This window comes from Octodon degus, unplaced genomic scaffold, assembly GCF_000260255.1.
Source record: "Octodon degus isolate 3935 unplaced genomic scaffold, OctDeg1.0 scaffold00035, whole genome shotgun sequence".
In the NCBI taxonomy this organism is placed as follows: Eukaryota; Metazoa; Chordata; class Mammalia; order Rodentia; family Octodontidae; genus Octodon; species Octodon degus.
Window position 1 is genome coordinate 1,506,475 of NW_004524611.1, and position 15,245 is coordinate 1,521,719.

Sequence of the window (15,245 nt, forward strand, 5' to 3'; positions counted from 1 at the left end):
GGGGGAGGCCCAGCTGTACCTCTTGTGTCCTGGGCCTTTACCACCGCCGATTAATGATTAATGTTTAACCAGCACCTGACTAAAGGGCAAGGACGAAGACGCACAGTCCCAAGACACAGTGCCACAGCCACCCCAGCCAGGCCGCTTCTCCACTGCCAGTGCCCAGTTGTAAGGCCTCCGCCAGGACCCGTGAGGAGGCAGTGTTCCTGGTGAGCAAGTCTCTGCTTTTGTGCTTTCTCAGATGCAAGTGACCAGACACCGTGACTCTTGGGCCCCACCCAGGGAGGGGATGGCTCCTGGGACTACGGGCCGGTGGACCACTGCAGGCCGAAGCCTTCCTCCATGTGGAGGGCTGGGCAGAGGCTGCCACACTGTGTGGGTCGGCAGGTGCTATGCAGGTGCACACATGCTTGTGCACAGGGAGACATGCTCATGTGCCCATGTGGACACACATGTTCATACATGTACACCTGCACAGGTGTCTGCACACATTCACCAGCACTTGTGGACACATGTGCACATGGTCATGGGTATGCACACATGCACACTCTTGTGAGTGCCTTCATAGCAAACACTGAAAGACACAGGTCCTCCTTCTTCTGCCATGTCCCACGCGGGTGGCCCTGGGCGACGACCGCCCCAGCCCTGTGTCTCCCTCTGTGAGTGGAGTTTAACAGCACCCGACTGTCCAGGTTCTCATGGGCTCCCATCTGCGTCATGGGCGTGCTGGGTGCATGTGTGGGAGATGAGTGAGCAGTGGGAGTCCATCTTCCACCCGAGGGGCACCTGCAGGCTGTGAGGGCCTCTTCTCCTGGTCTCCACAGTGTTACCTGAGCAGTACAGGCTGTTATGATCTGGGCCCAGGTGTCCCCCCAAAGTCTCATGCAGTCTTGGGGGGCCTCTACAGTTTGTGATTGATTCATGATCCAGTGCTGGGATTATGGGTGTGAGTGTTGCTGGGATTATGGGTGTGAGTGCTGCTGGGATTTTGGGTGTGAATGCTGCTGGGATTAGAGTGTAAATGCTGCTGGGATTATGAGTGTGAGTGCTGCTGGGATTATGGGTGTGAGTGTTGCTGGGATTATGGGTGTGAGTGCTACACCTACTGTGGGGCAGGCAGCCTGAAAGCCATATAAAGAAGGAGAGGGGAGGGAAGGGTAGAGGAGTGGAGGGAAGGGAAAGGAGAGAGGCTGCTTTCTGCCCCTGAGCCTCCCTTTTGGCTCTTGCTGTTTTGCTGTCTTCCAATGCTCCAAATAGCCGTCCCCTGCCCTGTGCCACTCTGCCTTGGAGCCAGCCAAGTATGGACTGAAACCTCTATAAACGGTGAGCTAGATAAACCTTTCCTCCTTAACTTTGCTATTGGGTGTTTTGTCCCAGCAACAAGAGAAAAGTAACCAAGATGTGAGCTGAGAAGTCAGAGGTCCTACCGGCCCCTCAAGGGTGCCCAGAGTCCTCGGGGTCAGACAAGCGGCCTTTACTGGGCCTGGGGCGGTAGCTCCAACGCACCGGGCTGTGGCGGCTCTGTCTAGACAAGGCTCTCGTGCTTCATCTCTGACCACAGCCGGCTCACCAGCGTGAGAATTAAGACAGGAGAGGGGAGGGGCTGGCATGAGCTTTCGCAGCTGCAGCGGTGGGTTAGGGCCATCCCCTCCCTCAGGGCAGCAGGCTGGTGGGTCCAGGATGACAGGGGCCGGACCCCCAACTGCTCCTGCCTTCTGGGCAGAGCCAGGAGGCAGCGCGGCCCAGTGCCCAAGAGCTCTCCATGCTGATGTGCTCGTGGAGTTGGACGTGGTGCTTAGAACCTAGATTGTAACCTTCAGGTGTTAAAAATGACCAAATGGTTCATGAAGCAACACAGTCACCAGCTGTGTGCGCATGGTGTGGTGCATGTGCGTGGTGCATTGCTGTGCATGCACATGTGTGTCCTACACTGTGCATGTAGAACGTGTGCACCCCGTGTGTGCATGCATGTGCACACCGAGCATACATGTGTGCACATTGGCATGTGCTCATTTGCTTGGACACATGTATGCACATGTGCTGATGTATGCCCGTGTGTGCTTGCGCAGAGCCTGCCTGTGTGCATGCACATGTGGGTGCATGTGCACAGCCACAAACACGTGTGGGTCTACATTTGAGTTGCATGTATGTGCCTCTCTGTGTTTGTGCACGCGTGTGTGCATGCAGTCAGGGCACAGGAGTCTGAACGTTGCTGCCGCCAGAGCAACCCTTCATCCCCCTCCTGTGGCTGCCCAGCAGCCCCTTCTCCAGAGCTGCAGGCTTCTGCTGAGAGGAGCTGAGCACTGTGTCTGTCTGCAGTGACAGCCCATGGTGGCGCACTTCCCTGTGCCACCCCACAGGGAGAACCAGAGCCCCGAGTGGGCCCTGGGTGCCCACAGCCTGGAGCAGAGCAGGACTGCAGACAGGCATTTCCGACTAACCACTCGATGTGCCCTGGCCTTGCAGTCTCTGTCTGGTCAGAAGTAGATATCCAAGTGCCTGGGGCCTGAGAAGGGGAGGGTCCCACAGCCTCCCAAGGCTCCTGCCCCTGCCAAGCATGCTGCAGTGACTGCTGAGCTGCCCAAGTATGCCCTGAGCTGAGGCACCCAGTCTGTATCTGCACAGTGACCAGGGACATGGGCCCTGCCCCTCCCGGCCCCGCCACCCCCCCTCCGTTCCCAGCTCTGGGAGGCTCCGGTAGCTAGCAGCTAGCGAAGTGCTTAGTAAATATGCAGAGCCGGCCGCGCTGATTGGCTTCGGAGCAGACGCTCCTCTACATAAAGGGCAATGACTCCATGTGCCTTTCCACTGTCACCAGGGAGCCAGCGGGAGTGGACAGCACCCTGTGAGTACAGCTCTTTGTCCTCGCAGCAGGGGGCTCCTGCGTGGCTGAGCACAAGGTCTGGGGTTGGGTGGGTGGGGCAGTGTGGCTGGTGTCCCCTCGTTGATTCTCTGCCCTCAGGGGAAGAGATGTTGCTGAGGACAAGGGCGCAGCGGCAATCAGGGAACTTTTTACATTAGGCACCAACTAGGGCCAGCTTGATCTCACGAGTCTTTGCTGAGCAACAAGTCCAAGAAAGAGCCAGGAACTTCCCCTGGCTTTGGAGACTGGCGTCCCGGCAGCCACAGTGACAGAGCCAAATGCCCCTAGGGACCAGGATTTCTAGGCTGGCTTGTGGGCAGCAGCTGGGGTGCGCGATGTGGGGATGGTGACTGGGTGTGCTCTGGAGGTCAGCCGGCTGCACGTGCTGCGTGCATCATCCTCGGGAAAGGGCCAGGCACACAGTGGGTGCTCAGTCCTTGGGAGCTGGCCAGCGTGGTGGCACCCACCTGAGGCATAGCACTATGGGAGGCTGAGGCAGGAGGATCACAAGTTCAAGTCCAGCCTTGGCAACACAGTGAGATCTTAGCTCAAAACAGAAATTAATCAAAAAGAGTTGAGGGCATAGGTCAGTGTAAAGGCCCTGGGCTCGATCCCTTGTGTGGTCCACAAAGGTGGGGGTGCTCTGGTGGTTGAGCAAAGGAACAGGGGAAGCTTAGGTTTCAGCCCTGAAAACGCTGCCCAGTGCCCAGCAAGCCCTACAGGGCCTCCTGCCTCCAGGGTGCAAGGGAAGGGAGCTCAGGTCACCTGAGTCCTCTGTCTCCCAGGGGCCTGGTCAGCCCCGCTGCCTTCAGATTGCTTTGCAGTGAGTTGTATTTGCCTCTGAGACTGGCCGCAGAGAAGGTGCCATGGCAGGGTCTGGCTGCCTCGGGCTGGGAAGGCAGTGTCCGTGTTCATGGCCACCCCCAGGCTCCAGCTAGCAGCCTGCAGTGTCCCCAGGCCCAGGCTGCCTCATCCCTGAGCAAGGGTGCCGGCCTGTGCTGCCCAGAGGGCACCTGGGCATTTCCCAGGGGACAAGATTGGTCCCTGGAGCTCCCTTTCCTGTCTCCTGGCGCCCAGGGGTCACAGATGCTGCAGCCAGGTAGAAGCAACCCTCCTCTGGTAGGAGGCCATTGTGCTGGCTGCACTGGCCTCGGGGGTATACAGGGGAGAGGGGCTGGGAGAGGGGCTCCCAGCATCTCAGGAGCGCAGCTCCTGTCCTTCTCTGATGCTGGGAGGAGTTTCTGGAGGAAGACAGAGAGCAAGCTAATGCCCAGCAGGCAGTGGGATGCAGCTGGCCCTGAGGGGTGCTGGTGGGGAGGTGGTCTCCTTCAAGCCCCGCACAGCATGTGGACAGCCTGGTCTCCCTGTGTCCACTTCCTCCTCTCCGCAGAGCTAACCTGGTCCAGACTGAGAGACTGCAGGTGCGCTCACCCCAGCCCTGGGCCCGGGAACACGTCCACACCCTTGCTAGGGAGGAGCAAGGTAAAACACTACTGTTGTATGTTGTCAGTCAGAGTCGAAAGAAATGATGAGAAGACCCAAGGAATATAGCTCCAGAGGTCTCACTAACATGAATCTCTCTCCAAGTGAGCCCCGAGCCAGAGTCACAGAAACATCTCATATTTATTGGGGGTTAAAGACAGGCTAAGGAGGACGCATGACTACTTTGCTGAGCACAAACTACTCTCTCTACTGACTTCAGCATTTACTTAACTAAATTTACCCAATGCTAGCTGACAACATCTCAAGCAAGGGGTCAAAGAATAGACAGGGTGCAAAAAGGAGGAGCTGCTATCTGCAGCCTTGAATCTCAGCTGATGGAGTTTACAAGAGAGACCTCAGTGCTCCTTGGACTCTGCTTATTGCTCCTTGCTCCCTCGGGACATTAGGCTTTTGTCTCGTATCTATATTTCTGTACTTCCCCATTTTTGTTTTTATGCTGAAATTTTTTGAAGCATTAGGGTGAGGACCGCAGATTTCTCAATCCATGGCTTGTTGCCTTGTCACCAAGCTAAGCAGGATATACCAACAGTACAGAGCTGACAAAGGTAATTATTACACCCCCACTGAAGCAGGGAACGGCATGAAGATTAAGGTTTTCACCGCCATTGGACATGCCTTGTAACTGATCAGACAGTTCTGACAATTGTTTTGCAAAAGTATTATCAATATGTTGCTGAAAAGACAGGATCTCAGAGGTAATGTGAGCATGACACAATAAATGCTTTTTAAAATTTTCCCGTGGGAAACAAGTTTGATTCCGTGGAATTGGAGTTACACAGAAGAAGAGGTATTCCAATACATTTTATGAAGCTGGCATTACAGATTAACAGCTTGATCTCCTAGCACTACAGCAGTTGTTCTAAATCATTTAATATTTAACCCTGAGTCTGTGTGTCCTTGGGACGTCCATAACTGTTCTGAGTCCTCGTGCCCCTGCTGCACAGAGTGAACAGTTTGCACACCGCGGCTCAACGCTACCCTGGCTGTAGCAGCTGTGGCTGTGATGGTTATTATTCCTAAAGATGTGGCCATTAAATGTCAGGTCGTTCTTTTTGGTCTCTTCTTAGCACCTCCAGCAAATGTTGGAACAGCATCATGGGAGGGGAGTCTTGCCTCGGGCGTTGTAGTTGTGCAGGAAGCCAAATTCCGGTCCTTGCCCTGAGAATATAAATACTACCCTAGAAAAGTTGAGACTAATAGAATTTAGACATGTATACAAAGAACAATTGTGGCATATACTGGTGTAGTTAGAAGGGTTCCAATAACTGGGTCCTACAGGCAACAGGTAATGGAGGTGAACACATGCCTGAGCAAAATGCACTGAGTTCCTTTTAAATTTTAGATGTACGGCCAGCCAAAGAGCTCAGTGGATTAAAGCACCTGCTTAGGCAGACACAGGGGCAGGGAGTTCAATCCCCAGGCTGCAGCACGGGCCCCGCCCCCGGGGCACACAGAGATGGTGATTGACACTGGGCATGGTGGCGTGCCTGTAATCCCAGCACGTGGGAGGCTGTAAGCAGGAGGATCACTGTGAGTCCAATCTACGCAGAGACCCTGTACACCCTGTCCTAAATACATAAATAAATAAATTTTAGATGTAAATTGTGGAGGATTGATTCCTCCATATATAATCTTTCCATGCTGGCATATGATTTAATGAGGTAACTAACTTCCAAAGATGATGTTGAATTGGTCCCCCAAAAACACGAGGGATACTTGGGGACATTCTTCCTCCATGCCACAATATTGTATCATCGGCATTTTTAGTGCTAGTATAAATCTCAACACTGCCATTCTCTTTCCATCTTAACTCCTTCCCTTCTGCTGTCCGGGCAGAGCCACGAGGGCTCCAATCTACGACGCTTCTATGGGAAGTACTAACAACACCCAACTGCTTCTCCTCTACAGACTTTTCAGTGCGTGCAATCACTGAGATAAGCAACATCGGTATTCTGGCAGGGTGGCAGCTCTGGTGGTGGAAACGGTCCATCAGCAGCTGTACCTTTAAAGTTTCTTCCTTGGAGAAGATAAAGTCCCTTTTTTCCTGCCTTGCCCCCAGTGTTATTATTTACTATAGATAAGCAATGAGCTCCATTCTCAATGCAAATAGCCAGCCTTCTACTTCAATCTCGGAGAATGGAATTCTGGTTCCTTCTTCCGCTGGCCCTGCTGGTGCCTGGGCATCAGAGGGGCCGGGCAGCCGGGAGCTTTCTGTAACACATATGGGTACAGTAGCATCCCACCAGGGACCTCCTCCTCTATTGAGCGGTGGCTTGGGAACGTAAGGCCTGGGCTGGGGAGATGGCTCAGTAGAATAAGTGCTTCCCTGGAATGTCAGGCCAACAATTAAAATTACCTTTAACACTTACCAGAACCGACCACAAAGCCACCATAGCAAGCATCAAGTTGGTAGTATTTTTCTCTCAAATGATTTACATTTGCTCATTTTCTAGGTTTTGTCAAGTTGGCACCCAAATCACTTCTTCGGTATTTCTTTTGTCCAGTAACAGCCTGCAGCAGAAGATCTGTCTGGCAGGTTTCATTCTTTTTTCTTTTTTTAAAATAAATTCGATGTAAATGGAGCTTTCTGAACAATTAATCTAGGTGTACACACGTGTATTCCCTACTATTTTCCCTGTTTTGTTTAATGAGCATTTTCTTTAAGCTTCTGTTAGTTCATTTCATAATTGTCCATGGATATTCTAATATTTTGGAATGTTAACAGACAGAAGTTACCTAGTTTTACACAGAAATTTAGAAATCAAAACCATATACAACATTATAGTAAGACAATCCTGAGGACATTTTGTGATATACTTTAAATATTTTTTGTTTTGACATAACACCTTTAATCAATCATCTTTATCTAATCCATACTTTTTAAAATCTAATTAGTCATCCTTAAATTAGATATACATCACAAGTTTTTGTTAAAGGCAGAAGTTAGAATCTGAGAAAAAGTCTGATCCCAATAAGCAATCTTTGTTTTACATTTCGAAAGGCGTGTAGACCTGGAATCATAAATACACTTAATATACCATGAGATTAACAATAGCGAATTGCCATACACATATGAAAACCTTTGATTCTTAATTTAGCTTTGTACCAAAACTATCTTTTTTTTTTTTTTTAAATCTAAAACAAAACCATCTTTAAAGAGAAAACTTTATTGTAACTTTCTTGGAAAAACAGACCAATTTGCTGAGGTGTCTCCTGAGAGACTGTTGAGATTATTGGGAGCCCTTCATTAATGCACAAAAAGCTTGGCCACACCTCTCATTCATCGACTGGGCTCCTCTCATAATTTTTCCCACTCTAGGGAACTTATAATTAGCTTAAACCTTACGATGCACTGTGTATAAATAAATTTTAATATCACGTTGACTACCTAATAATCTAGGAAAAGGCATGCTTCTGAGTCCATGTCTCAGCTTGTATTTAGAACAAATCATCAAAAAAGCAAAAGGAGTAACAGCTGTTCATTGAAAGGCACACAAACACACAAATACACGTACACATAAGCATCCTCGTAAAAGCAAGTGTGCCCTCTAAATCTCTGGCCAAATTAAATTATAGTAACTCTATTACAATTTTTAGAAATTTGTAATTATAAGTATAGTAGTCAGATTTTGTTATTTGTCAATTATTAGAGAGCTTTTAATAGAAAATTTTGGAAGGAATAAAATCTTTCATCCATAATTAATATGCATATTCTGTCTTTTCTTTTTTTGTCTTAATACTGATAACATTTAGCTCAATGCTTTTTTCATGTTTCATCATCTATTTAGACCTTACATTTCCATTTGGTCAGTTCCTTGACTAGAACCCAGGCCGGATCTAGCCTCACTGCTGTTGACTTCTTCTTCAGGGCTGGCTTCGTGGTACAGCCTGGCGGAATGGGCTGGTTCCCAAATAGGTCATCTAGCTTTTCCTGGAAAAGCAAAATCCTATCCTTCACCCGGGTTAGTAGTGGACTGAGTCCCCCCATTGTCCAGCGTGGAGATCTTGCAAAAGGACCCTTTTTAGCCTTTTTTTCTCTTATTTATTTTGTCTTTCTGTTGCTAAATTTTTATTTTTGTTGAATTTAAAAGGTAAATAGTGTATGCTGCCAAGAGAGGTCTATTATGAGGTGAATTTTGTAAGGAAAATTTCTCCTTTTTATAAATGGTAAGAATAATAGTGGAACAATTCGCTGTGGAGTTTTAATTTGAAAAGGTTTAGTAGTAAATGCTGTTAAGTAAGATTTCTCCTTTATAATCACTACCAATAATTATCAAATGTACAAATACACCTATCTTAATAATATTATTCCTTTCTACAATAAGACCTACAGTATCTTTTGGAATAGGACTGAAAAATCCAGTATGAATTTTGTGAACTCCACAGTTGGGAGCAAAAGCTGATTTTCTGCCGCCCTCAGATCTAAAGCCACGCTTCCGCATCCGGGGGTTGCATGGCAAAGATCTGCAGCCCCGTGTTCGGTTGAAGTTTGGGCTGTCCAGTGGGAACTGCGGGTGTCCTGTGTTGTTTATCTCCGGCCCCGGGTCTTGGGCCCGTTCTCCAGTTTCCCTGAGGGTGTGTCGGCCATTGTCATTAAGTTTGGATCAGCACCCGTGAGCCCAGCGTTTACCTTTTCCACACCTTGGACAAAGTCCAGGAGCAGTCTTGCTGTTCCTCTCTCCTGTCCCCTTTTTGTCTTGTCCTTTTCTGCAATCTTTTCTCATATGACCCATTTTTCCACAGTTTAAACACTTTGTATGATTTTGTTTAAAATAAGACTGTAAGGTGGCTGCCAATAAATAGCTTTGTATGGCTCTGAGCCAATACCAGCCCAGGCTTTAATATATTCTTTCAGTGATACACCCTGTACCTTTAAGGGATGCAGAGCCTTGTGACATTTGGTATTTGCATTCTCAAAAGACAAAATTTGTAACAATAAATCCCTCAAAGCTGGTGCTCTCGCTGCTTTGTGTGTAGCCTCCCTTGATCAGGGGACGGAATCTACGTGCGGCTCCTTATTAGATTGGAGAACGTGGGCAAGAATGTTTGAGCACCCCTGGCCTTGGCACCTTTTCCAACACCCTCAAGCAACACATACGAGTTTGGACAAGAGACGCATCACCATATCGCAATGGGTCTGGAATACTGATAGGTTCTGGCCCTAGTGTGAATTGCTGAATTATTACAGTGGTCATCTAATATGGCTGAAGCCCTTAAAACAACACCCCGCAGACCACCTCCACCTTCTTCTCCAACTCAGCCCAGGGTGCAGTTTCCTTTCGCCTGTCCTGCTGCCTCAGGGAAGACCCCATTCAGCTACCCGGGTATATCTAAACATCCCCTTCAGACTCATTCCTGGCAAAAGGCCAGAAAAGCCTCAATCTCCTTTTGTTCCAACTCAGAGAATCCCTTATCTTCTACAGATTCTCTCTGTGTACTCAAAGATAATAAAGCCCCTTTCCCGTCTTCCTTCTGTGTGTTTCTCTGTTGTGCTGCTGTCAAAAAACCTATGAGATACCAAGCCGGGTCCCTGACCTGGTGAGTTGATCTGATGAAACATCAATGGGGCAGAGGACTTGGTCCCCCGTTAACCCTCTCTTGAATATCATCTTTCCACCAAGTTCTAAACTGCAAATATTGGCTTGGCTCCAAAATTGTATGGCACAAAACTTCCCAATCTGTGTTCATTTGCTAATGCTTGCATTAACCCAATCGCATAGGCTGACTGCATACCATAGGTCATGACAGCCTGCTTTAAATCTTTAATAACCTGAAAAGTTAAGGGTTGGTGATGTCACCGTACATAGACATTTGGGTATTGTCCATTTGGGGGTGCTGCTGAACTGCAACAGGATAAACTCCCAGTGGTGTTCTGCAAGCCTCTGGGTCTCCCTGGTTCCTTCCTTGCAATCAAGCGTGAGTCACTGCACTCTTAGGCCCAACAGCTGAGACACGTTGCTTATCCTCATGTGGAGGAGCTGAGGGACTAGTTGGGGGAGGAGGCAGAGGTTAAATTTTACCAAGCGTTGAAGGCAGGATTGAAGCATTCAGTTGCTCCACCAATCTGGGTATCAATTGTGTCAAATGTTCCGTATGGTGGGATAACTCCCGCATCATATTTGCCTCTTTTCCCCGCCTCATTCCCTGGGTTTCCAAAAGGTCCTCGGAATCAGAGGAAAGTGGCTGAAGAGCCAGTAGTGTTTGCTTTATTTTCATATTCTCTGAGTTAGATTCGTCACACATAAAAGACAAATTAAGACATGTTGTTCTGCCTTTACGTTTGGCAGTGTTGTTATCAGCTGGAACCTCTGCGGGCCTCCCTTCCCGAGTCTGAGGAACGGGGCAGGGGCTTAGAAGGTATTTCCTCAGAGCCAGGCTGCCGGGCCTCCGAGGCCAAGGGGCTAAGAGTACACGGCGACACACACCTTGTGCTCTGCGTACAGCTCTCATCACTTGTTTCCAAACTTTTATGTTTAAAACAGCCTCTTCCTCAGGCTGAAGCCAATAACAATGCATTTTTATAAGTGAGAATAATTTCTTGAAACTCTTTGGATTCACTTTTACACCCACTCCTTTGAGTAAGGTCCAAATAAGACAGACACATTCATTTTCTACTGAGTTGGAGTTTCCCATTACTCTGAGCTTCCCCCACGGCCTCTCCTACTCTGAGCGTACTTTTCCCACACAGTCAGGCCTCCCTTGACTCACCCCTGGTCCTTGTCTATTCTCCATGTGGGGCGCCACTTGTATGTTACCAGTCGGAGCTGAAAGAAACGCCGAAAAGGCCCGATGAACACGGCTCCAGAAACCTCACCGAGATCAGTGTCTCTCCAAGGGTGCCCCGAGCCACAGAAACGTCTCATGTTTACTGAGGGCTACAGGCAGGCTAAGGTATGTGCACGGCTACTTTGGTGCACCCTACCGACTCTATCCCTTCAGGATTGACCTCCTCCAGGTTTGCACAGCGCTAGGCATGAACATCCCAAGCAAGGGGTCAAAGAGCAGATGGCACCAGCCAGGAAGCTGCTGTCTGCAGCTTACTGCAGTTTACCGGAGAGACCACAGGGACATGTCTATATCTCTATACCCTTCCGCCGTCACAGAGTCCGAGTGCGGGCCTGGGCCCACCTGTGATGCTCAGGCCATGATGACAGGGCAGGGCGCCCGCCGCATGCTGGAGGGCTGGCTTCTGAGTGGCCACCTGGTGGCCACAGCCCCGAGAGGGCAGGTGTGCATGTCGCCCAGGTGCACGACCGGAAGCCAGGCAGCACTGAAGGGCTGCTTTGGGGAGAAGGATGCGGCAGGCAGAGGTCACCGGCTCCTCAGGATTTGAGCTGGAGGAGCCACGAGCCTGGGCTTCTTAGAGACCCCAGGCAACCCCATGGCTTGGGGAAGAAGGGCACTTCCAAGTGAATCAGCAAGTCAATATTTGCTCCAGACGTGGTTCATGAAAGAAAACAGCTCTGGCAAAAAGCGTGGACGGCACAGGCCAGGTGCCCTGTGTTTGCACAGAGGCAAATCCAGCCCGAGGCACCGCGGGGATGGGCGGGCCATTCTGCAAAGGGCAGCCGGCTCCAGCCTCTTCGGCAGCCTCCAAGGCAGGCAGAGCTTGCCATCTCTGTCACGAAGGTGACTCAGGAGGTGGGGGAGGAGGAACGTGAGCAAAAGCCCTGTCTAAGGAGGAGGGCGGGTGCTTTTTGTCTAAGGAAGCTTTTTCCAGCCATTACAAGGAAATAAACAGGAGCGAGGAGAAATGCTTACACAGAAATGGCCAGCGCTTCTCAGGGCAGCATTTGAGGACAGCAAAGATGAATCACAGTGGCCCGATTGGAACCGTCTTCCATTTATGGTTTTAAATCTAAATTGGATGGATGCGAAAACTCAGTAGAGACGGGTGCACACGGGACACTGGGGAGGCTCAGAGCCTTTCTGGAGAGAGGACGGGCAGTGTGCCGAAGGATGGGGCAGAGCCACGGCTTCGGTGCCCTGGGACATCAGGCTTTTGAGGGGCAGACCGAGGGCTGTCTCTCTCTGTGCTGCCATTTCTCTTGGCAATGCCATGGCTCACAGTTAGGGCCTGTGGGTCACTGTGGGTGGACAGGGACACTGAGGGACCTGCTCACAGGCTTGAGAGGGACAAGTAAACCCAGCACTCAAAGATTACTCAAACCTGGTCTGGCAGCTTTGTAATTTAGCAAGACTCTGTCTCAAAATAAAAAATTTCAGGGCCACAGAGATAGCTCAGTGGCATAAGCACCTGCCTAGCAAGCACAAAGTGCTGAGTTTGATCCCCAGTACCAAAAAAACAAAACAAACAAACAAACAAAAAACTAGGAAGGGCTGGAGATGCGGCTCAGTGTGAGGCCCTGGGCCCAGCCCCCTGGGCTTTGCATCCCAACAAAGCAGGTTAAATGGTGCACTCTGTTAATACCACTGTGCACCCTGGGTCGGGTGTACACAAAAGATATGCATGCTGAAAGGACCCCTGTCACGGATGGGGTGATGTTTATGAAGCACAGGTGAGGGAGAAAGCCTGTGGCTCCCACAACCTCAGCTGCAGAGCACCGAGGCCCTCTGGGCTGTCACTCTGGAAGAGCCTCCTGGCTGTCGTTCTGGGAGAGCCTCCTGTAACAGCCAAGCTACCCACCTGGCTGGCCGAGCAGGCTCCTGGCTATGTTCCCCTTGGTAATGATGAGGCTGGGGGTGGCCAGTTTCCTGCCTGAGTCATCTCATGATCCCCTTAGGAAACAGAGTCACAGATGGCAAGATGCTGGCTTGGGGCTGCGTTGGTCCTGACGTCCATGCTGTCCCTGCTGTGAAGAAAGGGACTTCCCAAGGAAGAGCAGTGTGGGTGCTCGAAGGGCTGTCCCTAGCTGGGTGGGGACCTCTCACCTGACACTGCTGGCCAGAGAGGGAGCTCTGGGCTGACCAGAGCGAACTCCAGGACAAAGTCCCTCCTCCCTCCCTCACTCACCAGAGATTTGGTTTATTTTCTTTTCTTCATTTTTATTTTGAGACAGGGTCTGGCTAAGTCTGTAAGTTGCCCAGCTGAGGTCCCACTCAGCACTCTCCTGCCTCAGCCTCCCAGCATTCTGGAATTGTAGCACTATGTGCAATCGTGCCTCATCGGATTTCCTGTCCAGATGCATGCTTCGAGTGAGAGGAGAATCTGGAGTCACCTGGGGTGCAGGCAGAGAAGGGAGGTGTCACCTGCCACCTGCCAGCCAAGCCCCCTCAGGTTTCCATCACAGTGCTGTGCTGTGGGCATTTTAAGTACTGGAAGCAGAGGTGCAAGGGACTGGGCATCATGGTGTGGCCATTAATTGTTAAGGAAGCCAGTCTCAGACTCAGCCACATACTTCTCCTTCAATCTCCCTGGCAACCATGCTAGGGAGCCAGAAAGGTTGGTGGCCAAAGGTCGATCTGTCACTGGGGAGCAGCCATCCATGTCAACTTTTCTGGAGTCCCTGAAGGCTGACTCTGGTTATTTGGATTGTTCAAAGCCACTAACAGTGGTGCTTCTTAAAGCTCCTTCAGGCTGTGTTGTTTAACCAGCAATTGTAGGAGTTAAAAAAGAAGATGGGTTTGATGGTACACTTCAATAATCCCAGCACTCTGCAGGCTGAGGCAGAAAGATCCCAAGTTCAAGTCCAGCCTGGGCAACATAGTGACTCAGTGTCTCAAAATAAAATAGTTTCATAGTTTTTTATTTATTTATTTATTTATTTATTTTATATTCTGGGTTCAAGAGACAGAGTCTTGGAGGAGTTTTTGAGGCCAGGTGTCTGATTGGCAGGTCCTCCTATTACTGGAAAGACCTCTGGATAGACACTATGTTGTGGTTTTTGCTAGAAGTATTTTTCTGTTGGGCTTGTTTGTGCATTTACACAGAAAATGAATGTACTGAGAACTCCAGCAATTCAGGGGAGAATCAGCCAGATGAGTTTGATACTGAGATTCCTGTGTGCGTTTGTGGACAAAAGGAGATGCAGCCCTACTGTCCCAGAGACATCAGCCTCTTAAACATAAATTAGGCTTCTTTTTTTCTGGAATTGCATAAAAGATGTTCACTTTCTTCTTTTCATTGGGATGAGAAATACAGTCCAGCGAGGCTGGGATGGGGTGTGACGTCAAGCAGGACCATGGACAGGTACCGAGCACAGCACTCTGTAGCTGTCCAGCCCGCCGCGGTGCTGCGAGTCGTTCCAAGGCACTGGAGGACAGCGCAGGGAGGTCCCCGGGGTCGCTGCTGTCCCCTTGACGTTGAGGCTGAGACATACGGTCTGGAGGCTGGAGGCTGCGTCAGAGCTGCGCCTGGTGGCAGTACAGGCCTGTCATCTCAGCTGTCTCAGAAGCTGAGGCAGGAGGATCGAAAATGAGTCCAGCCTGGGCAGCTTAGAGGGATCTTGTCTCAGCATAAAAACAATTTAAAAGGCAGACAGACACAGAGAGAAGCAGGAAGCCAGGAAGGTGAGCAGTCCTGGGGAGACACGGGACAGATCCGATGGTGTGAACGACATGCCTCCCACTCCGCACCTTCCAGCGAATGTTGGTCTGAGGGCCGCCAATGCTGAGCCACCCTGATGGCTCCTGAAAGTGTGCACCAGAAATGAGCCTGCAAACAAAGGGCAGAGAATGGTGGAGAAGGGTAGGCAGCCCTCCTGGAGTCTGCCAGGGAGGGTTTCTTTCCATGCCTAGTGAGGGGCTGCAGGTCCACGCTTCCCCAGCCCATTTGCTAAGACACCTGCTCTGCACGCAGCCCTGGCCCTGTCCTCAGAGAGGCAGCTACACCCAGGGCTACCACTGAGTTCCTCACTGCGCCCTGCATGCACCCCTTCCTTCTGCACAAATAGAGCTGCAGTGGAGCTGGCTGGAACTT

General features: G+C 50.2%; 1 protein-coding gene across 1 annotated transcript in view; it reads left to right on the forward strand.

Annotated features, from left to right (window-relative positions):
• Positions 1-93: 93 nt before the first annotated feature.
• Ddc (dopa decarboxylase) overlaps positions 94-15,245 on the forward strand; it is a 65,813-nt gene continuing 50,661 nt past the window's right edge. The window contains exon 1 of the mRNA XM_004630526.2: positions 94-209. The gene's annotated coding sequence lies outside the window, so the exon portion shown is untranslated. The remainder of the gene's footprint in view (positions 210-15,245) is intronic.